Source organism: Marmota monax, unplaced genomic scaffold, assembly GCF_021218885.2.
Source record: "Marmota monax isolate L192 unplaced genomic scaffold, Marmota_monax_Labrador192_F-V1.1 WCK01_AAM20220418_F8-fsc00001, whole genome shotgun sequence".
NCBI lineage: Eukaryota > Metazoa > Chordata > Mammalia > Rodentia > Sciuridae > Marmota > Marmota monax.
The window spans coordinates 29,115,183-29,133,287 of NW_026693777.1; positions in this window are offsets into that span (position 1 = coordinate 29,115,183).

Consider the following 18,105-nt stretch of genomic DNA (forward strand, 5'->3'; position numbering starts at 1 on the left):
TTCCTTGTCAAACATCAGCTGACTAGATTTATATGAATCTGTTTTGGGGCTCTCTTCTGTTCCATTGATCTCTTTGTCTATTCTTTCACCAATACCATGCTGTCTTAATGTAGCTTTTGGAAGGACAATGAATTTTTAGGAATACAGCATTTACCTGGCTGGTCTTCTTAAAAATGGTCCAGGCAGCACAGTGCAGCAACAATACAAGAGAGATGCTGGGGACAAAGGAGGACTTCCCCAGTCCTCTGATTCTCTCACGTGTATGCAGGAGGAACTTGACCTTATTCCTGGCAGAGTGGAGGGGCTTGCAGAGAAGGGGGGCCAATGAATCTGAAGGGGCATTCATCTGGGATGAGGGGTACTCAGAGTTTGTGGGCATTATAATTCAATGCCACATAGGGACTGAAGACACTGGGGTGTGAGCAAAAGCCGCATGGCACAATGTCCAAAGACCTGTTGGTACAAGCAATATTTCAGTGAAAGCCAGTCCACACTGAAAGCTGACCTCTCCTCTCACTTTTAGAACCTTCTCCTTCCTCACAGCTTGGAATGTCCATGGAGGAAAGAGGGCAGGGATCCTAAATACATTAAGTTTGTGAAGTTACAGAAAAATAGAGTAAGTTATGTTTTAGTATACTCGATAACTTGGGTTTTAGAAACCTTACCTTTTATATAATTATGAAGTTACTTTAATGCTCATCTATCAGACTTACACAGAAGGAGGTTAATTGTATGTCTAAGTTCACACTTCCCAAAACACAGAAGGCAGCAGTGTTCTCTCGAAGGCAATAGAGCCTTCTCTTTGGACTTTATTTTAGTTTTTATATTCTAGCTCTGCTAACTCAAGAGAGGTGTAGACCCTCCACCTCCACCTCAGGTCACTTTATTTAGTAATTTGCTCCAGATGTGTTGGGTCATGGCTCATTAGATAAGAACATTTTCTTTAGCCTCCATGTAGGCATTAGGAGTCCACATCAGCTAAGGTCAAGCCTCAATGGAAAAGAACATGGAGGTGATGCAGTTATTCTAATTAAAGTAGGTGGCTGTTTTCTAGAGGGAAATGGTGCATAAAACACCAGACAATGGAAGACTTAGAAAAACACAAAGGGCCCAATTCACAGAACTGGTACAATGTTTATAGGGATTAGGGAAAACATGGGGCTACCTGCTGCCTTAATGGGACATCCTGCTTGGACTTGGAAGTGGAAGGGCATGGGATGGGATGCAGCTATGCATATTTCTATATGTAGTACATACAAATCTCAGTTCACAAACCTAGGTGTGGAACAGGTGATTTTATTTTTCTACAAATGAAATTAGTGCTTATAATAAATTCCTTTCTTCCTGGCAGTAAGAACTCCATTTCTATCATTTTGGGATGCCTGCCTTTTCCATGAGATTGCATCTAATCTTGAGGCTTACAAAAGGTCCATGAAGGACAGTGAGGAGTGTGTGTGTGTGTGTGTTTATGTGTGGGTGGGTGTTGCTTTTCATTAGCGCAGCTGCTTAAATGCGACCTGGGCACACTGTCACTTCAAAGTCACCCCATGTTAGGCTATACACCACAGTAACTTTGGGTCAGCTAACTCCCAGGACCCTTTTGGGTACACAGCACAATCCTGATACTTCTGTGGCATTCTAGGACTACACAACACTTGGTGCGGCCCTCCATCACCATTTGCCACTTCCTTAGTACTCTGGAATCATCCCACTGCCCTAAGCCCCTGACCCTACCATTCACAGGTCTCTGAGACATTTTCAAACTCAAAAGCCAGGACAGAGTAGACAGCTGTCCTTGCTGGGGGATTCTGCCCCCTTCATAGATTTTGCCAGGGAAAGGTAAACCCACATTTCCTCTGAACTGTGATTCTTGAATCTGTCTGGAGTTTCTGTGTGGCTCATCTCCCCACTGCCTTGCAGGAGGGGATCCCGTGCTGGCCTGTTTGAGGCAAGACTCTTCACCATCTGAGCTCTCCTCTGCTTCCTGTGGTTCCCCAGCCGGTGGGAGGGAGTGTGGACACAGTACTTCGGAGGAGGGAAAGTTTCTCTTGTTATTATTCCTCACATCTTCTCCCATATCTATTGTAAACACTCCAGTTCTTTCTGTTCTCCTGAGGCCGAGGCTATAAAACTAAAAAAGCTAATAAATGATTCCTTTTGTGTTATTTGCTTCTGGAGTCATCTCTCCCCTGAGGCAGTGGTGCTGACTAAACCACTGGGAGAAGGATCACAGATTAAGGGAGGTGTGAAAACTGTGTATAAACTCCAGCCGTGTACACATCCTGCTCGCTTCTCCTGCCTAGTCCTTGCTGAGGTTGGCCACACCCATAGCGTACACCAGGAGGAGCAACATGGCTTCCCGGCTTGAGTGGGGCAGCTCAGGGCATCTTACCACAGATTCTTGGTTCATTCTCTGGTCTTATTCTTCTTGGAGGAGCCCCAGGGAGTGTACTGTAGAGATCAGGACCTTGTCACTCAGAGATCATTCCAAAATGAGTCTAGTTCCTCTCTTGTCTCCTCTTTGGCTTCTCCTCACCCCCCCCCCCCCCTTTTTTTCTTCCTACCTCTCCACCTTTCCACTCTGGTCTGTCTTCTGTCCCCAAAGGCAAATCCAATGACATGATTCTGGGATCTTTGCAGGAGACACTTCTCTCTTCTTTGCCTCATTAGTAGAATGAGTGTTCTGTCCAGTATCTGGGACCCCAGCCTCCTATCCAGTGAGTATCTCCTTTCACCTTCAGTAATGTTCAGATTTGAATGATGAATTAGTCGCTCCAGTCTTTAGAGACCAGCTCCTTTTAAAAGAAAGAAAGAAAGAAAGAAAGAAAAAATAGAAATGATCTCCACTGAGAAAAGCTGTTTAAATACCATGAAAATTTAACAAATAAAAACATACTGTTTAGGGCCTAAAAAAAAAATTCAGCCTTCAACACCGAGCTGCTAAGAGAGAGATGGTCTAAGAGAAGCCCAGCTGGAGCCCTGCTGGAGTCTACTGGGTTAAGCCAGAGCTGGGTGGGTTTGTTGTGGAACCCTGGTGGGAAGACCAGCTGTCAGCAGTTTTAGCCTTCAAGTCCTGCTCTGAGGCATCTGGATTTAGCTGGCAGTGTTGGAGGGTGGAGTTGGGGCGGGGGAAGGAGAACTGAATGTTGGAGTGTCTTCTAGTCTGGAGCCTTGACAAATGTCAGGCCATCCAGGATGAAGCCAGAGCAGAACAAAGAGATCAAGAGAGATGCTAAGGAGCTGCATCTTGCCACTGATAGTGTAGGGAGCTTTAAACCAGATTTCCCCCTTCTCTTAAAGGGCTCCCTCTCCAGTCCTGGTAAGCTTTGAGAAAATGTCTTCCAAGGAGACAAGAACCTATTATGTAGCTTAAGTAATTCCTGAATCAAGAACTCTCTCCAATCATCCTAAGTCATTATCTTTAGAAAAGAGGGAGAATAATAAAAACAGAAATGTGTGTAAAAATCTGAATTTTTTTATTCAACATGTTTGAATAATGATGACAATCTATAAGACCTAATTGAAAGCCATAGATGTGAGCCAAATTTTTTACAAAATCTGAAATCCATACTTATATAGCATTTGTACATTTCCAGATATATTTAAAGTAATTGGGAGATGGCAGTTGGCAAGTGTCCAAGTGCTGGATACTTTTAACTTGAAATTAAAAAAAAATACTTTCAAAAATCCACAAAGTGAATAATTAAGAATATGCTTTATATTCAGTTCATTATTTTTCAGGTTCAGGGATATACATAGAATATACAAAAGAAAAGGTAAATAGTATTGAAGTCACTGAGGCAATTTGTTTTTTGATGTCGTTTCCTCCCCTGGCCTAATGAAATGTGTTTTGAAGAATAGAACAGAGTCCTTGGTATGTAGCCCACTACCAACAGTCACTGCAGAAGTGACCAGTATGGCTCTCTCAGGGGCATCCTGCCTGGACTAGTTAAGCCTCAAGCTGAGTCACAGTCAAATGACCAACTGGAGCCCATCATCCACCAGAACAATAATGCTTCTAGAACCTGGTCAAAATGCTCTCCTTTTCACAAAGTTGTTTTTTTTCCCCCTTGTAAAGCAAAGATTGTACTAGGGAACAGAAAATCAAAGGAAAAAGAGAAATGAGGACATAATGGTTTTTAAACTTTGAGCATAAAAATATGATCAAACATAAGGGTCCAAGTAAAAATGCACATTCCTGGGCACTACCTGCTGAGATCCTGATTCAGTGGGTCACAGGAAATCTGGGTCTGATGCCAGGGTTTAGGGCTGAGAGGAGATGCTGAACCCTCAGGTCTCATGAATCAAAGCTTTGGTGGCTCTTCCCAACAGCATTGTCCACGTCTGTCTTTGTCTGTCTGAAATAACTGATTTTGTAGCTAAATGGGCAGCAGATACCCACCGTCTTAGCTGATCTGAACCCCCTTCAAGTTAGTTTTGTTGCCTTCTGTCTCCCACATGAGCCTAATGCACTATTTAATTCCATTAAACAGAGACTTTAAGAATTCAGAACTGGGAGGAAGCTCTCTCTGGGAGCAGGACAGTACTATTTTGGGATCCTGTTTATTTTATAATTTTGCATATAAAGAGTAGGCAGCCAGAAACACAAATGATCTATTTTTTCCCCTCTATTCTCTTTACTCCAACATAGTTCACATTAATGCTGGACTGGTATATTTTTTAAAATCATGAAGTAGTGAGCACAACTGTCAAGCAATATGAAGTGGCAGAGATGCCCCCCCACCGATACATACTTGGGCCAGATGGCAGGTACACAGGTACACATCCCAACACACACCCTCTGACAACCTTATGTTTCTTTTAAAAGTGGGCTTTTTTTTTTTTTTTTTTTTTTTTGCTATTGCACCTATTCTTGCATTCTTTGGTTCCCAACCTTGTTATGGAGACATCTTGGGATTTGGTGAGGATTGTAAGGATCTTACCATAGATGAACAAATTGAATCGTAGGAGATGCCACTTGGCCAATACAAGGTCTCTAAGGAGAGGCAAGCCTTGGATTAGTGAGCTAAATGCTGCACATGGTGTTGGCGGTGTTGGCAGCTTAATGAAAGTGGTTCAGGATGAAGTCCTTGAATATACAAATTAACTGAACAAACATCAATTTTGTCTACCAAAGTGCCTCTGAATTACAAATGAGTTAAATCAAGTTGTCTTGGGATCTGAGTTATTTGGGCTTTAAACTTGTCTAGCAGTACCATTAACTATTGATCTGTTAATTTACGATGGTTTAGAACAAGACTTTGATGGAAGTTACCAGAGCTCTGACCAACAAGTCAATATGTCTTTTATGACACAACCTTACCTTACCTATACACATGCTCATTGGCAGACTGTCCAAAGCATTTCTCAGTCAGGTTGAATCCACGGACTATTCATAATACTGAAAATCTCCCATTAAGCCCAGGCCATTTTGATTTCTAATTATCTGACCATTATACATTACCTTAGTATTGATGACTCAGTATTCTGTGCCTTTCTAACATGTTAGTGAAAACACTGGCTGAGAGTGAATCATTTTCAGATGTTCCCCTTTCTGGGAGATGATTCAGAGACTGTTGTGCCAATGCTTGTGCCCAAATTTTATTTTAAAACTAGTATATTTAAAAAACATTCCTCTATCTGGAAACGCTAATGACTGTTCTTCACTTCTGTAAGCTTTACTCTTCCTTTGCCCACCTGACATCTTGTATCCTTGCTGAGAGTCGGCCCTTCCCAAGGTCCAGCTTTCTATAAACCATCCTGAAAGATTGATATCCATTATTATCATCTTTCTGGGCAGAAGCCTCATTTCACTGGACTAAAGACATTTTGCAAAATGAAGGAGAATTTGCCTGAAAACAAGCAAAAGGAGCCCTTGGACATCTTCGGCTCTGTTTCAATGTGACTTGAACTGTGTCTTCTATTCTGCACATATCCTCTCAGCTCAGGCTGCAATGATCCTCTTCTGTGGACCACTGATCTTTGAAAAATCTTTCCAGATATTTTAGGAAAAGACAATGCAAATTATTAACTAACACATGAATAATAAACATGTGCTCTCATTAGCAATTAAAGAATAGCAAATTGAAACAAAATTAAGATTTTTTTGTGTTTGTGCAAAGTGATGTGGGAAAGGTTTTTAATAATTATAATGTTGGTGTTCCAGTTAGATTGCTTTAGGATGCCATAAAAAAATCCCCATCAAAATCAAACTTTTTAATATGTTTATTATTTCACATGAAAAGAAGTCTCAAGGAAGGGCAGCTGCTGAGCTGATTAACTCAGAGTTTCAACATCATCAAACTCCCACCCCTTCGCTGGTTCTGTGTGCTGGCATGGTTCAAGGTGTTACATAAAGTGAAAGAAGGGAAAGTGTCCCATTCTTGTCTCCTTTTAAGAATGAGAAGAAATTTACTTAGTAGATCTCACATCTCATCCCAGTAGCCACAACTAGTCCCATGCCCACCTCTAACCCAGTCATTGGCAAGGGAAATGAGATTACCAAGATTGGCTTAGACAATTCAGGGTTCATTCCCAGAGGTGGCCTGCACATTCCAATGAGCCAAGGCTCTATCAATAGGGGAAAAGAAAACATGATGGGCCCTGGGTGTCTGCCCTGGCTACCAAAGATGTAGGAAAATGGGCCACACATGTGGCTGACAGATGTTCTAGAAAGTCATTTGGCACTCTATATCAAGGTACTTAGAAATGTCCATTCCATTTGACATGATAATTCCAAGGAGGGAGGGAGAGAGGGAGGGAGGGAGGGAGGGAGGAAGGAAGGAAGGAAGGAAGGGTATTATTAAGGTCAACTTATAAGGCATGGTGACACATGCCTGTGGTCCCAGCTGCTTGGGAGGTTGAGGCAGGAGAATCCCTTTGAGTCTAGGAGTCCAAGGTAAACCTAAGCAACATACTGATAGCCTGTCTCAAAAAAAATAAACAGATAAAAAGAAAGACAAGCTTAAGGGTTCAACAATAGGGAAAGCGGTACAGAATTACTTTTTAAGGACTGCTCTCGCATTTAATTTTTTAAATTTATTTTATTTTTTTTAAATACATGACAACAGTGGAATGCATTACAATCCTTACTACACATATAGAGCACAATTTTTCATATCTCTATATAAAGTATGTTCACGTCAATTTATGCCATTATACATGTACTTTTTTGCATTACAATTCTTAATACACATATATACCACAATTTTTCATATCTCTGTATATAAGGTATGTTGACACCCAATTCAAGTCTTCATACATGTACTTTGTATAAGGATGACCATCACATTCCACCATCCTTGCTAATCCCCTCCCCCATCCCTTTCCCTCCCATCCCTTTCGCATTTTAAACTGATGTTTGTAAAGTTTTTAGCAACATGGGAAGATGTTCATATTATAGTGTTAAATGAGAAAGCACGATATGAAATATTAATAGCAATGATCTTTTTCCCTGTGAGCTGGGAACTTGTATGCTACCTCTAAACCTTACAATAACCCTGAAATGTAGGTATTCTTATATCCATGTTGCAAAGGAGGTGACCCAGGTTCAGGGATTTTTCAGCAGGTGTAAATGGCAGAACAGGGATTGGAGTCCAGGGCTCCCTGGCTGTTCAGACCACAGTCTAGGGAGCAATCCTCTTTCATTCCCCTTCTTTCAGTCCCCTCTCCACAACTGATGGATAAGACACCCAAGAGTTTAGCTGCATGATGAGCAATGTTTAAGAGTTAGAAACACAAATATTTAATGAAGTGGAACCACATAAGGACAATGGGGAATTGGGGAACCAGGAAGGGGGACAGACAGATATGGAGGCAGGAAAAGGAGGAAAGAGAGGTATTTGGTGTGACTACTGAGAACTAGCAAGAGACTGTCCACCAAGCCAACCCAAACTCTTTAATGTCCCTTGCAGCTGAAATTGTTCCCTTGGGTCAAGGATCATCCACCCTACCATTAGCTCAGAGTTCCTTTCAGGTCCCAGATAATTCTCTAGATATTGGAACCTAGCCTAATTTATATGCAGATCAGAAACCTTTCCTATAAGGGCTGGCTGGAGCAGGACATGCTGGTGCATGAGAAAGCACGATATGAAATATTAATAGCAATGATCCTAGGGTTAAAGGTAATGATTGATAAATCTGGGAAAGATGGGGATGGGGATCCAATCCTTTGGAAATAATTCATTGTTTCTTAAGCCAACCCTCATAGTCCCAAGCTAAGGGTATACTTGCGACTAATAAGTGGAAATTATTGAATTAAAGAGGAAAGAAAAAAAAAAAACAGGAGAGACAATCCTCTGGACATCTGTTTCTGTTGTTTTCACATCTGAGCTGCCTCTGCTAACCCATACTCACAGTGGAATCCAGCTATGCACATTGGCCAAAGACACAATGTGTTGCTGCAGAATTTCTCTAATTATAGACATGCTTTGTTTTAGGATTTATGCTATGACCGTGAGAACCCTCAATCAGGCCTCAGCACTGTATTTTTGCTACCATTTCCATAGAGGTAAGTCCCCTGCTGGTGCGCTGCTAGGGTTATGGAATGATTAGCTTCCACAGGTCCCCTGGCTCCCTTGTTGGTACGAAAAGTGCAAGAATAAAACAACCATGCAAGAATAATGAGCATCACAGCTGATTTTGGAAAGCCCATTAAAATAACAAATCAGCAATGTCTTGCACAAAAAAATGTTGGAGATAAAAATCATGAAAAGGACTGGTTCTTTTGGAGGAAACAATGCATACCATTGCTTTTTGCTTTTGCTTTTTGTATGCTGAAGTGTTTAAAAGCAGATTTAATCTTTCACTTAATATCTGTAGGTTTACTTATTTTGCTTGATATTTCAGATCTAGCAATGCGTTAAAGATGAGACAAGAAGAAATTCTTGTGTGGCAAAATGATCTACTAGGGCATCTTTACTTGCTATGTCTGCATGATTACATCTGGGGTCCAAACTCCAGGGGCTCTCCCTTACTCCTGCCCTTGGGAAAAACTTTATCAGGGTCAGAGGGGGGTCATTGCCAGGATGAGACCCAGAGCAAGGGTCTTTTGGAGCCAAGGTGATAACCAGAAGAACTGGAAGCTGAAAAAGCAAGAGAAGAAGGTCAAATTAGTTTGAAGAGCTTCCCAAAGGGGAAGAGGTAAGGCCAAATGTGCCTTTCAGATCTAAGGAATCAAGTTTAGGGCCAAGAACAGGAGACAAGGCTAAAATCTCTAGGGTGTGGGGACATTCACAGAGGAGACAGAAGAGGTGGGGAAAGGAAGTGTGAATCCCAAATATTCAGGGCTGGGTTCTCCAAAGCTCTTATCATATGCCAGCTACAAAGAATGTGGGTGAGTCCAACTGATATAGAGGCCTAGTGTTCTGGGAAAACACTATTTTTTTTTTCATAGACTTAATATTTGACATAGGATAGGGGTGGGGTACTTGGGATTGAACCCAGGGGTGCTCAACCACTGAGCCACATCCCCAGTCCATTTTTTAAAAAATTATTTTATTTTGAGATTAGGGCCTAAGTTGCTTAGGACCTCTCTAAATTGCTGAGGCTGGCTTTGAACTCATAATCCTCCTGCCTCAGCCTCCTGAGCCACTGGGATTACAGGCATCACCACTGTGCCCAGCCATAGACTTGATTTTTTAAAAGAATTTTACATTCACAGAAAAACTGACCAGAAAGTACAGTGAGTGTCCTACCCTGCCCCAATTTCACCCACTATTGACAGCCTGCACCTGAGTGGTGCACTTACATTGGCACATCACTATCCCCCAAAGTCCATAGTTGACAATAGATTCACTCAGGGTGTTGTAGATTCCATGGGTTTAGACAAATATATAATGCCAGTGTCCACCATTGTAATGTACAGAATCATTTCACTGCCCTAAAAATCCTCCGTGTTTCTCTTTCCTTACCATCCTCTAACCTCTGGCAGCCACTGATTTTTTTTTTACTGTCTCCATGTTTTTGCCTTGACCAGAATGTCAAAGAGGTGGAATGATACATGCTGTAGCTTTTTCCGATTGATTTCTTTCAGTCAATCTGCATTAAGAGCCCCTCATGTCTTCTCATGGCTTGGGAGTGCATTTCTTTTTAGCACTGAATGATATTTGTCTGTTCATTCATCTTATGGACATCTTGGTTGTTTCCAAGTTTGGGCACTTATGAATAAAATTTCTATAACAAAACATGAGCAGGTTTTCGTGTGGATGTGAGTTTTTAGCTCATTTGAGTAAATACCAAGGTGTGCAATTGCTAGATTGTACGGTAAGAGTAGGATTAGTTTTGTAAGAGACTTCTGCACTGTCTTCCAAAGTTACTATACTGATTTGCATTCCCACCAGCAATGAGAGCTTTCTTCCTTTCTTTCTTTTTTAACCAAAATAAAATCATAGTTTACATGCTATTTAGTAACCTGCACTTTTCTGCTAACGACTCTCTCTTTCCACATCAATACATTTTTAACTGGAAGGAGATCTTTAAAACCACAGAGAATGTTCCAGAGAAGACTGATTTTTGGCTTCTCCCTTGTCATCTTTGTTCTAATCCTTTTAAGCACCTTGAAGTAGCATAGAAATAAAATTATGTAGGTAAATGGGCTTTGGTAGCAGAAGATTACAGAGAACAGCGCAATTAGGGCCTTAGTTAAATAAGTATTCTGTCAACTCTTAGATATGTAAATTGTCAAAGTCAGTGACATCTTTGACATTTCCACATCAGAAAGTTATGTTACTATAAATGACTGCCACTCCTGATGTGTCATTGGCTGTGAGAGGAATGGAATTACCAGGTGTGGAATCCGAGAGCCAAGCTGTTCCTACAAGGGCACAGCCAGACGGAGACCCCAGTATTCCTGTTCCTAAGGGACTTGTTAAAAATAAGCAAGAAAGGGTGGGAGGCAGGGAGGCTTTGAGGAAGGTAGTCAGCTTCGGCCCCTTACCAAAAATGATTTGGGCAGAACCACAGTAGAAATCTACACTGAATTCTTCCACATGTGGGAAGACTTCCACAACTCTTCCTCCGTGTGGGATTGTGCTGGGAGATCACCAAGTCACTTGTTGGCATCTAAAAACTACTGCAGAAAAGATTTTGCTTTGAGGAATTTGGATCTGGCATCTCTCTACAAGAGAAACGGGGTGGGTGAGTCATCCCCTTTGGGATGTGGCTCTGATAACAGTTACATGTTGAGCACTTGGTAGTTCCAAAAAGCTGCCTGCAAATCCTAATATGCTGTTAAGGAGAATTTTTAAAATAAACTTTTAAATTTAGAATGGTTTCATATTAACAGAAAAGTTGTTAAATTATACAGGGGGTTCCCATACTCCATGCCCCCATTCCCTGCATTGTTAATGTTACATCTTATTAATATGGTATACTTACCACAACCAATGAACCAGAATTGATACACTGTGACTCGCTAAAGTCCATTGCTTTTTCAGATTTCCTTCGTGTCCTTCTTCTAGTCTAGGATTCCTTCCAGGATACAACATCATGTTTAGTTGCTAGTTCTGCAAAGTGCATTTTAAATAGGAAAAAAAAAAAAAGGAACTCACAACTCACATAAATGTTTTCATTCTATACTCCTGCCTAAACATTTTGCTCACCTAGGAGGTTGTTTCTAAAAGTTTCTTAAGCAACAATCTGTATTAATGAAATAAATAATTTGAGGTAATTTCAAATTTCTCTCCTGCTTCACATGGAGCCCAAGCTATAGTGAAGCCTCCAGAGGAGAGTAAGTTCTGGAGTGAGAAGCAAGAAACTTTTGTGCCAAATAATCATCATTAATTTTTCAGCCCCTCTACTCCTCCCTTTCCTCCTCCTCAGTCCACCCAGGTAGTCTATAAGAAGGCCTTAGGTTTATTTCTCATTAATGGTTTGAGAAGGTGCCTTCCAGTTTTCAAATTTCAAGTGAAGCAGGAGGAATCACTATATCAAACCTAAAATTATACTACAGAGGAATTGTTACAAAAATGGCCTGGTATTGGCACCAAAACAGACATGAATACCAATGGTTATAGAAGACAGAGAGACAAGCCCACATATATACAGTTATCTCATACTAGAAAAAGATGCCCAAAATACACATTGGAGAAAAGATAGCCTCTTCAACAAATGGTGCTGGGAAAACTGGAAATCCATATGTAACAAAATGAAATTATATCCCTATCTCTCACCCTGCACAAAACTCAACTCAAAGTAGATAGAGTACCCAGGCATTAAACCAGAGACCCTGTGCCTACTAGAAGCAAAAGTAGGTCCAACTATCTATTATGTCGATTTAGGTAGCAAATTTCTCAACAAGATTCTTAAAGCACACAAAGTAAAATCAAGAATCAATAAATGGGATGGTTTCAAACTAAAAAGCTTCTTCACAGCAAAGGAAACAATCAAGAACATGAAGAGAGAGCCTATAGAATGGGAGAAAATCTTTGCCACCTCCATCTTAGATAAAGCATTAATCTCCAGGATATATAAAGAACTCAAAAAAAAAAAAAAACTTAACACCCAAAACACAAATAACCCAATCAATAAATGGGCCAAGGAACTGAACAGACACTTCCCAGAAGAAATACAATCAGTCAACAAATCTATGAAGAAATGTTCAACATCTCTAGCAATTAGAGAAATGCAAATCAAAACTACACTGAGATTTCATCTCACTCTAGTCAGAATGGCAATTATCAAGAATGCAAGTAACAATATTGTCGAGGATGTGGGGGAAAAGGCACATTCATACATTGCTGATAGGACTGCAAATTGGTGCAGCCACTCTGGAAAGCACTATGGAGATTCCTCAGAAAACTTGGCAGGGAACCACCATTTGGCCCAGTTATCTCACTCCTTGGAACATACCCAGAGGACTTAAAATCAGCATACTATAGTGACACTGCCATATCAATGTTTATAGTAGCTCAATTCACAATAGATAAGCTATGGAACCTATTTAGGTGCCCTTCAACAGATGAATGGATAAAGACAATATGGTATCTATACATGAAGGAATATTACTTGGCCACAAAGAAGAATGAAATTATGGCATTTGCCAGTAAATGGATGGAATCGGAGACTATTGTGCTAAGTAAAATAAATCAATTCCAAAAAGGCTTTTCTCTCTGATATGCTGATGCTGACTCAATTTAAGTGGGGGATGGGGGAGGAGGAGGTTCATCAGATTGGACAGGATGGAGTGGGGGGAAAGGAGGGCAGATGGGAATGGGAAAGACAGTAGAATGAATCCTACATAACATTCCTACGTTCATATATAAATACATGACCAGTGTAACTCCATATCAGGTACAACCACAAAAATGGGAAGTTATACTCCATGTATATATGATATGTCAAAACACATTCTACTGTCATGTAATAACTAAAAAGAACAAACAAAAAAATCTTTTTTTTTTTTTTGCATACCATGGATTTGAACTCAGGAGCACTCAACCATTGAGCCCTATTTTGTATTTTATTTAGAGACAGGGTCTCACTGAGTTGCTTAGGGCCTTGCTTTACCTGAGCCTGGCTTTGAACCTGCAAACCTCCTGCCTCAGCTTCCTGAACTGCTGGGATTAGAGGCATGTGCCACTGTGCCCCACTACAAAAGAATTTTTTAAAAAGAGGTTCCAAAGTTGGAAACTAAATACCCCTCACCTGGGATAAACAAGAAATTCCACAAGCACCGTTTTCCAAGTGCAAAATGAGTGGTCAGTCAAACAAGCCATTAGATCTGAACACGAAGGTCAGCTGAGACCACTCATCCATTCCAGGCATCTGCAAAGCACTTCAGGACTATATGAATAGTCCCTGGTCTTGGAGGGTTTATCTGGGGAGACTTAACATTTCTTCCAACAGGACCCTTCTTTCATAAGAGATAGCTGATTTTTAGAAAATATGTAATAATTAGAATATTAGAAAAAACCCCAAACTATGCCTGAACTATGCATTGTCAATGAAAAGAAGCAAAATAGATTTTTTTTAAAAAAATATGAGAAACAACGTTTTATCTGATATAATGATGCTGATGTATAATGGGGTTGGGGTGGAGCATGGGAGGATGAGGCGAATTCTAGATAGAGCAAAGGGAAGGGAGGGGGCATGAGGGTAGGAAAGACAGTGGAATGAGATGGACATCATTACCCTAAGTACATGTATGAAGACATGAATGGTGTGACTTTACTATGTGTACAACCAGAGACATGAAAAATTGGGCTCTATATGTATACTATAAATTGAAATGCATTCTGCTGTCATGTATAATAAATTAGAATCAAAAAGAATAAAAAATTATATGAAGATAGTAAAATACTTTGAAAAAAATGAGAAACAAATTTAATAAAAGTCACAAATATAAGCAAATCTTATATGAAATGATTATTGATGTAATACAGAAAAAGAAAACAGAACAAGAAATCATGGGAATTCGTGTCATTCTTACAGAGAATATTGTAGCAAAAAAAAAAAAAGTGTAATAAGATTCCATCTATTGCTATGAAAGTGGCCTGTGCCTTCCCATCTCCCATCTGCCTGAAAGAAGCCTGTTGTCGCCATTTCAAACTCCCTCTCTTCACTCTCCCCTGCAAGGAGAGCTTATCTTTGCCAGGTAAGTTCTTCTGGCATTTTAATATTGAATCTGAAAAGAGATATATCAGAAACAGCCCAGAGAGGCAGAAGCAGGATTGTAGAAATTTCTAGAAAGAAGTGGAATAAAACATTCAGTAAAGAGGAGGGCAGGAGAAGAAGAGAGAACACAGTGGGGGCTGGATGGGCTGGGGTAACAGAAGTAGGTTGGCTACGGTTTAGCCAGTAAGTTCTTGGGTAACTGACAAGTTCCTGAGAACCTGGTGTGCTCAACAATTGGGAAAGTGATGAAGTTACTACTTTGATCCTCTTTGATTTCCTTTAAGAGATTCAAGGAAATAACAAAATTCCTTCTTGAACTGGGCTTCTTTAACAGTGCATTAACTCTGAGATTGGACCACGTGAGACATAGCTTTAATCAGTTTATAAGTCCAAAAGAGCACGACCATAATGTTCCAATACTGACAAAATGATCTTAGGCCAATCATTTGAGTCCCTAAGCCCCAGTTTTCTCACTTGTGAAACCAAAAGAATAGATAGGATTAGCATTTCTAGATTATTTTCTATAGAAATTTAATACAAAACATCTGGAAAAAGTTCTAAATCAAATATGTTTTGAAAATAATGGTTAAATACACCTAGACTAACTTGTTACCACCAAGGCTTCTTAGCGTCTTTGAAATTTAGCCAGCGTCACTTAGGAATTCTCATTTGTGTTCTTTAAAGGCATTTGAGTGTGAAATCCTTTTTCTATAACATCTCTCTTCTCGGGGTTGTCAGATTATACTTTGGGTACGTGCTGAGCTAGATGTTCTTTAAGAATTTTCCCCCAATTCCAAAATATTGATTTCATAAAAAAATCGAGTCTATCCATGTTAGATATTGTCTAATTGATTGGTTAATACATTTCTTATAGAGTCCGAAAAGTCAGACATTAGAGTTATCTAAGCTTCATGAAGAAGATGGCAGAAAAGAAGGCTGGAGGGAAAGGTGGGCAGGCAGTGGAGGCAGGAGACACAGGGGACACTGTCAAGAGGAAAGCCTATCATTCTTCCAGGGACCTCAATTCATTTGCTTATGGAGTGGCCACAGTGTGAGTGTGTGTGTGTAAACTTAGCTGTGAACACAGAGGATCTGTTGTCTCCCTGGGATGATGTTGGACAAATAAATTATATATATATATATTAAGGGCTAAGAAGTTCTGCTACCAAAACCATCTGTGAAATAACACAAAATGAGCAATTAACAAGACATCATTTAACAGGCTGCAGAAACAGCACAGAGGGTTAAAATTTCTCTCTCAAAATAAGGGGCCTCAAAATAAAAAATAAAACGGGCTGGGGAATGTGGCTCAGTGGTTAAGCACCCCTAGGTTCAATCCCTGGTACCATTTGAAAAGCGGGGGGTGCTTTTCTCTGGAGGCAGCTATGGGTACTTTCTTCATGCTTTGAAAATTCACTCTTCAGGGCTATGGAGATCCAAGAAGATTAGTAATTTCTGGAGGCCAAAAACAAATCTTCCCTAGAGGCTGATAACCCATATTAACTGATTAATGACATTTATTTCCTGCAAGCCACCGAAGCTTCTTATTAGCAGGTCTGAACAACTGGTTATACAGGAAGACAAAACCAAATGTGTGTGTTGATTTATGTACTTTTCCCTGGAGTTTCCTTCCCTCTTTAGGGGTTAGTTAGTGACCCAATCCACATGAAAAGATATGCTGGATCCAAGGTGGCTGCATGAAGTAGTTTTCACCTCCTAAAATACTTCTTATCAAAAGTAATTTCTTAAAAAGCATGTACTATATAGGCTTTTCTGTCCTAAAATCTGGCCAGATAATCAGACACAATTATGCTCTTCATTTGCTCTGTGGAAAAATCTCTTTTTCTAGCATGCTAAGGCCCTTGCTGGGCCTAACAGCACATCAGATACTGTCTCACCCTTGTGTGCCCCTTGCAAACATGCACTTGAAAGAGGGTAGCAATTCTGGAACATTAAAAACAGCAACTGGAAAGCAAAGCCCCCTGGCCAAGACTCACCCAACCAGATTGCAGAGCTATTTTTATCCCTTGAGCTAAGCGTATTGATGGAATGCAGAATTACTTTTGTGATTAAATGTGGCCAAAAACCTAGCAAGTGTTAATCTCTGGAAATCTGTTACAAATTGGATGGCAAGTGCCAGCAAACTGCTATTTTTTTTGTAAGTCCAAAAATAATTCTTGATGCTCTTGTAAGTAATGCAGAAATAAAAGAAAATTTTATTTAATTGGTTGGGGTGGTTTGGGTTTAAGCAGTCAATTCCTAAATATAATAGAGGGTGTGGGTCCCTGGAACCTCCAGTGGAGCATGGTCAGATGCCAAGAGGATGGGCAGAGGCCCTGGCAAGTCTTTGTATTTACATATCTTAGTCAGTCTGGCCTGCAGAGGATGGCTCTAAAATCAGAAATGCTCCAACTCTGCTTTTTTGGGGGAATTTATGTGATTGGAACTGGGAGCAGGGTCATATGTGGGCAAAAATAGAATGGAGGATTCACTGGCTGGGGACCAGTTTCAAATAGTGATGAATATATTGTCCATATAAAGTCAACATTTGCCCTATTTCCTCTGGCTCTGTCCCTTTGGGAGCCAGTTCTTTTTTGTTTTGTCACAGAAAAGAGTGGAATTTCCGATTAGGACCATGTGGAGCAGTCTGGTGCCAAACCATCTGAGGCATAGTCATCTCTGGTCCCAGCTGGGACAGCAAAACCCTGAATCACCCAAACCTAAGCCCCTCATAAAGACCTTCTGAACACCCCTCCAGGGTTGCTCTCCAGTTTATTCTCCACTCCCTGGGCCTTTCAAGAAGCCCGGCCACAACAGGCTGTTTCCTTTTTGCTTTTCTTTCCCAGCCTCTTTCATTTCCAATGATGATCTTCTTCTTCCCTCCTTTGAGCTCACCCAGCGAGCCTGCTCCACACACATTACAGGGTCTCTGTTCCATTCCCCATGGGACCCCCAGTTCTGGGCCTGTACCACTGAAATATCCACAGATCCCAAACCCGGAATGAACCACACGAGACACTGGCTGCAAAAAGCAGGAGGCGTTTATTCTCACACAGGCGCCTGCGGGTGCACAGCAAAACCTCAGCCAGAGCTTCGATGAGCTGGCACACCGGGCTTTGGGGTATAGATCTTTTATAGGGAACAGGTGGGTTAGGTCTTAGCTTAGCACAGCAACAGCCTTCCTATTGGTCCCTCTGAATTCAGCAGTTGAGTCACCTAGGGGGGTAAACTTGTTTTTCAACTTTTTGTTCTCAGAAAAACCATAAAATTGCATTCTGTCCTTTCAGTTCCTGTTTTTAAACCTAGTTCTCAAGTTTAACCAGTAGGACTGTCTAAAAGGAACATCTTGTGATAGGGGGCCCGTTAGGGTTATCTACATGGAACATCTTGTGGTAACATTGTGCAACACCTGAGGTGCTACATGCTGCTGGAGGGGTTTTGACATGGGGGTTGGGTGAGGATGTGTCTTACAGCTTTGAGGCCTAGGGGTTT